The sequence below is a fragment of the Tupaia chinensis genome, unplaced genomic scaffold, assembly GCF_000334495.1.
Source record: "Tupaia chinensis unplaced genomic scaffold, TupChi_1.0 Scaffold000539_1, whole genome shotgun sequence".
Taxonomy (NCBI): domain Eukaryota; kingdom Metazoa; phylum Chordata; class Mammalia; order Scandentia; family Tupaiidae; genus Tupaia; species Tupaia belangeri.
Window position 1 is genome coordinate 4,584,509 of NW_006160052.1, and position 11,251 is coordinate 4,595,759.

Consider the following 11,251-nt stretch of genomic DNA (forward strand, 5'->3'; position numbering starts at 1 on the left):
CACTTAGCTTAGTCTGCTCCTCAACATCTGTAGCTCAGCCTGGCTCTGCTGTTTTCCACATTTCATCTTGTTTGCAGTAATGATACTAAAGGAACACTGACTTCCCCCCACCCTCAAGGAAAATGGCCACCAAATGACATTTGTTTTTTATTTTTATTTTTTTTATTGCCAGAGAGCTTGTGTGTTCATCAGAGAGAGAGAGAGAGAGAGAGAATCACCTGATCAGGTATGATCACACTGCAGTCCTTTCTTCCCTTTTTCTCCATCTTGTCCGGATTCTGGGCATGCATACACAGGTGCCCAGCATGTTTCTCAAGCCACTGGGATGGAATTTGAACCACAATCAGCTGTGTGGGAACTGGCTTTCATGCATAGTACCTAACCACTACAGTACAGGACTGGCTCAAGAGAACTATTTCATGGTAGTTGGAAAAGACGTTAGTTTTTTAATAATATGCAATACATGTTTCTCAATAGATTCTGGAGGAAGCTGGCGGCCTGTCCAGTCATTTCTGAGCCACAGGATGAGAGATTTGGAGAATTCTCATGAACATATTTTCATAAGCTTCGAGGTTCTTCTGTACTCTGTGTAAAGCCTCTTGACAACCTGAGAAGTTTTGTCTAAATGGTAATCGCCATCATTATTAGCTTAAATTATCTCACAGGGATCCTACTTTTATAGAATATTGGAGGGAAACTAAAATTAACAGACTAATTGCCATGAAAAGGCATTTGAGAATGTCTACTAGCCTGTAGTCTGTAGAGGGATGGCTCAATAGAAAAGGCTACCGTTTCCATCCACGGAATCCATACAAAGAAGAGGAAAATAGCCCAAATTTAAGCCATTAGCCCCAGTATGCCATTAGGAAGTAAACACAACACTCATTCATAGGAGGAGAACTAGTTAATGTTAGAAACCAGCATTTGCCCAGGGAAATAAGGAAACATTTGAGAAATCTGAGCCCCACTGCTCCCAGTTTGACCCAGCTTATGAGCTTTTCTTTAATTTATTTTTTAAATCTATTTATATTAGGGGACCAACAGGTGGGATGGTGGTTAGGGCACTGGACACTCCCACGTGATCGACCACAGTTCAAGTCCGGGACCTGGTAGATTGCTTTACACTTTCTCTTGTCAAATTAAAATAAATGAATGAATAAGTAAAATTAAATACATAATTAAAATGTTTTAAATTTCTTTTACATTCAGTCACTGTATATCATTGCAGCATACAAAATGAGTTTTCCATCCAGAATTAAATACTCTTGAGTCATCCCTAAAAGTCAATGAAGTCCCTGATAAATGATGTGAAACTATCAATACTGTGTCCCAGCCCATAGTTCTTTGCCCCAAAATCTTGCCCCTCTCATTCATAAAAAAGCTCTCAGCCCTGTTCACTCTTTCTGCCTATATTGAAAAATCCTAGCATGGTGCCCTCTCCCCCATTTCTGGTCTCCAGTAGCCTTGCCTGTGTCCAGTTTGGGTCTCGACATCCTAGACCACAAAACGATGACGTGTGCTCTAAATTAACACCTCACCAGCATTTCTACCATGTCCAAACCAGTATTGTACTTTCAACCTCTTCTCCCTACTTTTATTCACCTGTGTGTAGTCTATAATTTTCAGTCCCTTCAGTCCTACCAACTCCCTGCTTAATTAGGTACAGGTTTTTTTAAAGGAAAAATTTTCCAATTGACTCTTTTTTTAAAAAAGATAACAGCTTTGGGGCCATCAGGTGGTACACTGGTTAAGGTGCTGGACTTCCACATGGTCAACTGCGGTTCAAGTCCTGGACCCCGTGACTTGAAACTCACACCAGATGTGTGTGTGTGTGTGTGTGTGTGTGTGTGTGTGTGCACATGCATGCCTGTAATTCTGAGAGGAAAATGGAGGAGAAGCAATTGCAGTGTGGCCATCCCTCCTGGGAGGTGATTTCTCACTTTCTCTCTCTCTCTCTGTTTCGCTGGTAAGCATGGACATCCTATAACAAAAATCTGTCTAAAAAAATTTTAAATGGGACCAGCAGTTCACGTCCCGGACCCGGTGGCTTAAACTCACTCTGGGCGCATGTGCGTGCGTGCCTAAGATCCCGAGAGGAGAATGGAGGAGAAGGGATTGCGGCGTGGCCATCCCCCCTGGGGGGTGATTTCTCACTTTCTGTCTCTGTCTTTGTCTGTCTGGTGAGCGCAAGCACCCTATAGCAAAAACCTCTCCAAAAAAATTTTTTTAAGTGACAGTTTTGTTGATATAAAATTCACGAACTATAAAATACACTCCTTTAACATGCACAGTTAATAAGTATATTTATAGAGTTGTGCAATCATAACCACTATCTAATTTCATTTTTCATTACTCCAAAAGAAACCCCATGCCCATTACCATTAACTCCTCAACCCTTCCTTTCCCCAGCTCATGGCAATGACTGGTCTGCCTTCTTCCCTTGTAGATTAGCCTGGAAATTTCACATAAATGGAACCATGTAACATGACCTTTTGTGCCTGGCTTTTTTACTTAGCATAAAGTTTTCAAGGTTTATTCATGTCATAGCATATATTTCATGTCTCTTTATGACCAAAAAAGATTTTATTAAATTTATATACTACGTTTTATTTATTTGTTTGGAAACATTTGGGTTGTTTCTACTTTGTGCTAGCAGGGGTAATGCTGCTCTGAACATTTGCGTACAAGGTCTGTTTTGGACCTATGTCGTCTTTTCTCTAGGAGTGAAATTGCTGGGTCATGTGATAATTTTATGCTTAATATTTTGAGGAACTATTGAAGTGTTTTCCAAAGCAGACAAGTCATTTTACAATCCTACAAGCAATGTCTGAGAGTTCCAACTTTTCCAGTTTCTCATCCACATTTGTTATTATCTGTCTTTTTCATAATTGCCATCCTAGAAGGTATAAAGTGGCATTTCATTGGCATTTTGATCAGAATTTGATTTGATGATAATGTTAAGTACCTTTTCTTGTGCTTATTGACCAATTTTACATCTTCCTTGGAAAAATATCTATTCCAAACCTTCACTTACTTTTTAATTGAGTTTTGTCATTTTATTGTTATAATTATTTCTTTATAGGTATTCTGGATTCTAAACCCTTATCTGATCATTTGCAGATATTTTCTCCCAATCTGTGAGTTGTCTTTTTACTGGTGACCTATGATGCCCAGACGTTTATAATTTTGATGAAGTCCAGTTTATCTGTGGTTTTTCTTTGGTTAATTGTGCTTTTGGTGTTCTAAGAAATCATTGCTTACTCACAAAGATTTACTCCTAGCTTTTCTTCTAAGAATTTTAGCTCATATTTAGGTGTTTGATTGATTTTTAGTTCATTTTTGTGTATAGCATGAGGGTGTGAGATAGACACCCAATATCATTCCTTTGCATATAGATATTCAGTTATCAACCACTAGTTACTGAGTATGATGTTAAGCATCTTTTCATGTGCACTGACCATCGTATATCTTCCTTGAAGAAATGTCTATTCAAACCTTTTGTACATGCATGTGTCTGGTCAAAGGGTGCATAAACTTATCAGAGGCCGTGGGGTGGGGGAAAGAGCACTTCCCAGCAGGGTGCAGTCATGCTGCAATCCCTTCTTCTCCATTTCTCTGTCTTTTTGGGATTTTGGACACACCCATACACATGCACACTCAGCTTGGTTTTAAAGCCTTTGGGTCTGGATTCAGACTGCAGCTAGCCATGCAGGATCCAGCTTCCTTAACCAATAGGTTAAAATATCGGCCCCCTTTGCTCACTTTTTAATTAAGTTGTCTTTTTATGGGTTGTAAGTTTTTGTTGTTGGTGGTGGTGGTTTTTTTTTTTTTTAATTGCTGAAGGGTATGTGCTCGCCAAAGAGAGAGGAAGAAAACAACTCCCAGTGGGGGCATGGTCACACTGAAACCCTACTCCATTTTTCCATCCTCTCAGGATTTGAGGAACACATGCACATGTGCCTAATGTGTTTTCTAAGCTGCCAGGACCAAGATTTGAACTACAGTCAGTCGCAGGGATCTGGCTACCTTAATCACTAGGATATGGGGCTGGCCCATGAGATGTAATTTTTTTTCATATTTCCCTAGTGATGACAATGTCTCAGTGCTATTCTAGATTCTGGGGAAACAGAGGTAAATAAGATGTTGCTGTGGCCTCTCGGGGAGCTTCCTCACAGTGGGGTAGGAGTGAGGTCACGTATAAATAGAAAACAACGGCATAGTGAAGTAATGTGTGTCTAAGGCTTGGCACTGTGCCTGGCCCCTACAAATAGCAAATGGTGGCTTCAGTAATAATAATTACTATAATAATATTTACATAATAGCTGTTATTATTATTAGAGGGGCCAGTAAAGAAATATCTACAAAGTACTGTGACAGGAAGGGAGTCATTTTTTCATGTCTCGGGTAGCTTGGCCACCTTCCGCATTCAGGGCCCAGGAACAGGAGGGTACAGAATAAGGCTCTTCCAGGCTAACCTCATTCAGAGAAGACATTTCTGAGGGAGGTCCTCAGGTATGAGTGTCATAAGAAGAGCTGGTCTTCTCGCTTCTGTAAATGTCAGCTTGGACCAGGGTTAGGTGATGGCTGATCCGGTCCCAGTCTGGACCTAAGAAAGAATGGCTTCTTTCATTTGTTTGTAGAAGATTTCTACAGGCTCTTGAAGGACTGTTAAAGGATGTTTGTAAAGTATACAGGTTTCTAAATAGACACATAGGTGCATTGTCTTAAATATTATATAATTAGGACTTAAAATCTCTTTTCCCTGGTGATCTTATAGTATATTGCCAAATTGACCTTAAAAGGCACAGAGAATGATGACTTTTTCATGTGGAAGTTAGCACTCTGCAAAGTAAACAAAATTTAACTCACCATATGAACTGATCATCTTAGTGGTGGGAAGGATGACTGTATGACACGTATTTTGGGCTCTGCATTATAAAAAAAAATCCAATTATAGAAAACAGTTTTAAGAAATCACTTTTCCAAGGTTTTCCATGATATTAGTCATTTGTTTTGTCATCTGCTAGCACATGTTCACAGAAAAGTGAGAACGGGTGCCATAAGTTTAGGAAAAATGTGTTGGAAATTTAAAAAAAATTTTAAGTTGAGCTCATTCTAACAATGAATAGAATCTAATTTAAACTACAAAACACTCAAGTCCAGTTGTGAAAGATGCAGATGTTTCAAAGAAAAATAATCTGAGAACCATTGATGCAGAGTTAAAATTTTAACTTAAACACATAGTATTTATCCAAAAATCAAGGCTTCATATCTGGTTTTAAAATCATCTGTGGTATTTTATTCAGTTTTTGGTTTAACCCAATTCATCGTGCACTTATTTACTGGCTATCTAATATGGAGAGATCCCTGTTTAAGTACATGATCCTTAGTCCTGAAAAAGCTTATGCTCTGAGGAAGAAATGCTGCCCGTACACTGCAATAAATGCATGAAAGGAGTCACCAAAGGTTTAAGAGCACAAGGCAAGGAAAAGTTGGGGCACATTTAGAATGGGCCTAACTGGCGGACCTTTCTGGAGGAGCTGACACTTGAGCTGTAACTCGAAGGGCCTTCAGAGATGGGGTAGGACAAGAGTACAGTGTGAACAAAGACTTAAAGAGAAGACATGGAGGTAAGCGGTCCACCCGGACCTAACAATGAGGGGATATGGCAGGGCATTCAGCTGGAAAGATAAAGGGAACAAAATTGTATCCGCTCGATAATGACAAACTAGTGGATTTGGACTTGATTCTGTAAGCCATGGGCAGTTGTCGAGCAGGGCCATGGCATGATCAGATCAGTATAGAAGTGAGTCGAAGGTTAGACTGAAAGTGGGGAAGAAATTAGAGACCGTTCTTGGCTGGTGAAAGTGCTGTTTTGGGGCCAGGAGGTGGCGTGGTGCTTAAGGTGCTGGATCCCACATGGCTTACTCAGCAAAAATCCTGCGAGGAGAATGGAGGAGAAGGGATTGCGGTGTGGCCATCCCCCCTGGGGGTGAGGGGTAATTTCTCACTTTCCCTCTTTCTCTGTTTCTCTCCAGTGAGCACTTGCACCCTATGGCAAAAAAAAAAAATCTAAAATAAACGTACCATTTTGCCGGGCCTGTAGCTCTGGGCATCAGTATTCCAACACTGATTTTGGACTGGCACAGGAAGGTCCTGGGTTTGCATCAGGTGGTCTCCCTGTATAAGGGCACGTGTGCCAGTGATCTGGGCTGGCTGAGACGGACTGAACAGCCGTGTGGGGACCCTAGTGAGGAGGTTGTTTCTCTTCCCACCCCTATCCCTCTCTCTCATGGAAGAAATAAAACAAAACTTTTTTTTAATGTCATTTTCCCCACTTCATTTCAGTTAACAACCCCAAGGGGGTAGCTATCTTGTAATTCCAGGGATTTGATACAGAAGTTCATGTACTTAAACTGTGGTGATTGATTGTGCCTCTGGCAGGCTGACTACTCTTGTCTGATATGTCAGGCAGCGGCCAAGTGAGCGCTTATACCAAGGGTAGCACCGACAAAGCATGAACTTCCTTTTGGTAGGAACAGAGCAAGAATAACATCCGAGTCAATACCCCGGATTCTCTCCTTCAGTGTCTCTTAGCCAAGGAAAGCACCCACCCAGATTTGCCTTTTGGAAACAGGACCCACAGGGGCCAGCAGGTGGCATGGTGATTGAGGTGTTGGACTCCCACATGGCCGCCATGGTTTGAGTCGCAGACCTGATGGCTTGCTTCCTCGCTTTCCCTCTCTGTGGTCAGGTTAAGAAATACGAAGTAAGGGACCAGCAGTTAGTGTAATGGCTATGTTGCTGAACTCCCATGTAGTCGACCGCAGTTCGAGTCCTGGACCCAGTGGCTTAAATTCACGCCGGGTACGTGTGTGTGCCCAAGATCCCTAGAGGAGAATAGAGGAGAAGGGATTGCCGTGTGGCCATCCCCCCTGGGAGGTGATTTCTCGCTTTCTGTCTCTCTGTCTCTCTCTTTCTGGTGAGCGCATGTGCCCTATAGCAAAAACCTCTAAAAAAGAGAAAGAGAGAGAGAGAGAGAGAAAGTAAGAAGTAAAATTTAATAAATATTTCTTTTAAAAAACAATAAAAAGAAAAGAAACAGGACCCAGGAAATGTCTACACAGCAGAAGAAAACAAACTGACATGAAGCAGGGCTATTAGATAAGACTTGGATCCCTAGGTTAGGATTGAACCCAGTTACCTAACCCAGCTCTGCCATGTACAAGCTGTGTACTCTTAGGTGTGTTACCTGACCATTCAGCACCTCTGTTTTTCATCTATACAAGGGGAGATAATGATAGTGTTCATGTCAGGGGTTGTTCTGATGATTAAATAAATTCATATACTTAGACCATTCTAAATAGTGCCTGGCATCTAGTATGAGCCCATTAAACATGAATTATTGCATCATTGAAAAAGTAATGACAGGGACCAGCAGTTAGCATAATGACTATGTCGCTGGACTCCCACGTAGTGGACCGTGGTTCGCGTTCCGGACCCGGTGGCTTAAAACTCATGCCGGGCGCGTGTGCGTGCGTGCCCAAGATCCCGAAAGGAAAATGGAGGAGAAGGGATTGCGGTGTGGCCATCCCCCCCCGGGGGGTGATTTCTCGCTTTCTGTCTCTCTGTCTCTCTCTGTCTGTCTGGCGAGCGCACGCGCCCTATAGTGAAAACCTCTCCAAAGAAAAAAGAAAAAGTAATGACATTTTTTTCGGGTTTTCTGTGGAAATAGACGTTAGAGTCTCTTGAGCATCTGTTAAACATGCATTTCGGCTCATCTGCATGCAGATGGGGATATGAGTCTCAAATCTAGTTCTACGACAGGCCTTATTTCCTTACGTCTTTTTCATGCCAGCCTCTTGTTAAGATTTGAAACTCCATTAAGCAGTTGTTGGACAATAAAAACACGCTATCTCTCTATGACACAGTACAGTTTACAAAGCCTTTCCATGTATCCACTGGGTCGCCTGAGCTCCCCTGTGACCTTACAGGTGGTGACTGATCTGGTCATCACTGTCGCTAACACACTGCCCCAAAGCTCAGAGGCAGAACGCAGTCACTGTTTTACTATGTTTGCAGACTCTGAGAGTCAGGAATTTCAAAATGGTCCAGCAGAAATGGCTTCTCTCTCAATCACAGAGCCTGGGGCTGCAGTTTGGAGACAATTTGAAAGTCTCGGGAGGATTTCACAAAAAAAAAAAAAGAGTACAGTGAAATCCTGATAAGGAAATCAGAAAAAACTATAGAATATAGGGAAATTTTATGTATGAACAATATATAAATTATGCATGATATTTGTATAATTATAAAGCTGTCATCCAGAGTTTTCTCCTAACACATTTTTAAATTTCATATGCGGTTATATCTGCCCAAATCAGTATCATGTTACAGTTCATAGGGATTATTTAGAAGAATACATTACCAGGTGTTGGGACCAGCAGTTAGCATAATGGCTATGTTGCTGGACTCCCATGTAATTGACCGCAGTTCGAGTCCCGAACCTGGTGGCTTAAACTCACGCCAGGTACGTGTGTGTGCATGCCCAAGATCCCGAAAGGAGAATGGAGGAGAAGGGATTGTGGCGTGGCCATCCCCCCTGGGAGGTAATCACCTCTGTTCTCACTTTCTGTCTCTCTGTCTCTCTCTGTCTTTCTGGCAAGCGCATGCACCCTATAGCAAAAACCTCTACAAAAAAAAAAAAAAAAAAAAGAATACATTCCCAAGTATCAAACAAGATTCAGAATTGATGATTGTGTAAGACTTACCTCATATACAAATAAGTTGGTAATATTATATGGCTAGCCTCAAAACTGGCCTTCAGTAAGTACCTTTTAGGAACAAATGCCCCAAGGCCAGCAGGTGGCGTGGTGGTTAAGGGCGCAGGACTCCCATGTGGGCAACTGCAGTTTGAGTCCCAGACCTGGCAGCTTGCTTTCTCATTTTCTCTCTTACTCTCACTCTGTCCCTCTCTTGTCAAATTAAATAAATAGTAAAGTTAAACAAACATCAATTCTTTAAAAACAAAACAAAACAAATGACCCACATAGTAGAAACCTCTTATATTTGCTTGCTAAATTTCAAAAAGTTGTTCGTTTTTGTTTTTTGTTTGCTTTTGCTACAGGATTTGCGTGCTCACTGGAGAGAAACAGAGAGAGGGAAAGTGAGAAATTACCCCTCAGTGGAGACAGCCACGCCCCAGTCCCTTCTCTTTCATTTTCCTAGAGATTCTGGGCACACATACACACACGCCACCTGGGGTGATTTCAAGCTGCCAGGTCTGGGGCACGAACAGCAGTTAGCCATGTGGGAGTCCAGCACCTTAATACCAGTCCACCTCCTGGCCTCTTGAAAATGTTTATTTTTTATAATAAGGTTTTACAAATATTGGATTGTTGGGAAAGTCATGACATATTTTTTCTATGCTTTTCTGCCCAAAATTGCATCATGACTTCTCCAACGACCCAATATATAGCAGTTTTTCATTGAAAATATTTTTAAATAAATCATATTGGCTTTTTTTGTTTTTTACCTTTTCTCCTCTTACCAAATATGCATGCAGACAAGGCACAGCGCTGACATGCATAGCTGAATAGATAACTATAAAAGAAAGCTGTACATGTACACCCAGGGAAGAAACTGCTGACACCAGAAGCTTCCCACCAGGCTCTCCTGCATCCCAAGTTTGTCCTTATCCCCAGAGTTAGTATGATCCTGAATTTTGAAACTACTGGAACCAGCAGTTAGCGTAATGGCTATGTCGCTGGACTCCCACGTAGTCGACTGCGGTTCGCGTCCCAGACCCGGTGGCTTAAAACTCACGCTGGGCGCGTGTGCATGCGTGCCCAAGATCCCGAGAACAGAGTGGAGGAGAAGGGATTGCGGCGTGGCCACCCCCCCTGGGGGGTGATTTCTCGCTTTCTCATGTCTCTATGTCTATCTATGTCTCTCTCTGTCTGGCAAACACACGCGCCCTTTGCAAAAACCTCTCCAAATAAATAAACAAATAAATAAATTTTAAAAAAGAATTTTGAAACTACTTTTCTTTATTGTTTATACTCCTAATGATATAAATTAACATCATTCAATTTTTGAACTAATTTCTATCTTGAAACATCTCAAACCTGCAGAAAAGTAGCAATAGCACTTTCACATACTCTTTACCTAGATTCCCAATTCTTTTAACATTTTACCATGTATTGTTTATATCTCATCGGTGGGTATCCATAAATTTTATTTGCTGAACCATCTCTAAGTAAGTGACAAGCATTGGTTTGAACTTTATGTGAACAGATCTGTACTCTGCATGCTATTTTTTATCTCTTCTTTTGTTATTGTTATGAAATTTGTAAGATTGATTTATGCTATTGAAAACACTATAATTTGTTCATTTTACAGTATAGGTATTATTTCATGTGTTTAAATACCATAGTATGTAAAACCCTGAGGAGACTAGAAGGGATTATAACATGGTTATCTCCCTTCGAGGGTGCTTTCTCACTCTCTCTCTTTCTCTGTCTCTCTTTCTGGCAAATGTACACACTCTATGGCAAATTTAAAAAAAGAAAGAAAGAAAAATAATTTGAGGACCACGGTTTTTTGTTTTTTGTTTTTGTTTTTAGAGAGATTTTTGCTAGAGGGTGCATGCGCTCACCAGAGAGACAGAGAGATAGAAGGTGAGAAATCACTCCCTGGGCAGATAGCAATACCACAATCCCTTTTCCTCCATTCTCCTTCATTCTCTTCTCAGAATTTTGGGCATGCATGCACATCCACCCAGCATGAGTTTTAAACTGCCGGGTCTGGGACTCAAACCATGGTTGACTATGTGGGAGTCCATCAACATAAGCATTGTGCTGGGCCCTGGAGACAATGTTTTAAAATTACAACAACTGGTATTATTCTCTAATTTTAGATGAGAGATTGTGACTCAGAGATTAAATAATTTCCCTAGGAATAGTAGCGGGGGGCTGTGGGGCTGAGTAGGCTTAAATTCTTGCTCTTTCAATTAGATTATTCAGTCTCCTTCACCTAATATGTATTTGTTAGTATATGAAAGTTCAAAGAAGAGAATTTAACTGACTTTGGGTATATTAGGTAACTTCTCTGAAAAGAAACAAAGATGTGAAAGTCTAAGTTTTGCATTTATGAGAGCTTGCACACAAACTTCATATGGTGAAGGCAGCTTGGAATAAGTTGAGTTCTCAGACTGATCAGACAGCAAGTTTGTATCGTTTTCCACAGGGAAAGA

General features: G+C 41.1%; 1 protein-coding gene and 1 long non-coding RNA gene across 3 annotated transcripts in view; one reads left to right on the top strand and one right to left on the bottom strand.

The window, feature by feature from the left end:
* The window catches only part of CNNM1 (cyclin and CBS domain divalent metal cation transport mediator 1), an 85,861-nt gene that overhangs the window by 32,145 nt on the left and 42,465 nt on the right, over window positions 1–11,251 (top strand).
* The window catches only part of LOC102496318 (uncharacterized), a 7,559-nt gene continuing 653 nt past the window's right edge, over window positions 4,346–11,251 (bottom strand). The window contains exons 1-3 of one of the 2 annotated variants that reach the window (XR_003550867.1): window positions 6,088–6,169; window positions 4,870–4,928; window positions 4,346–4,606 (exon numbers count right to left, since the gene is read on the bottom strand). This is a non-coding gene — a long non-coding RNA (uncharacterized LOC102496318). Of the gene's footprint in view, window positions 4,607–4,869; window positions 4,929–6,087; window positions 6,170–11,251 lie in introns of those variants that run through there. The other variant, XR_001371042.1, reaches the window with a different exon arrangement.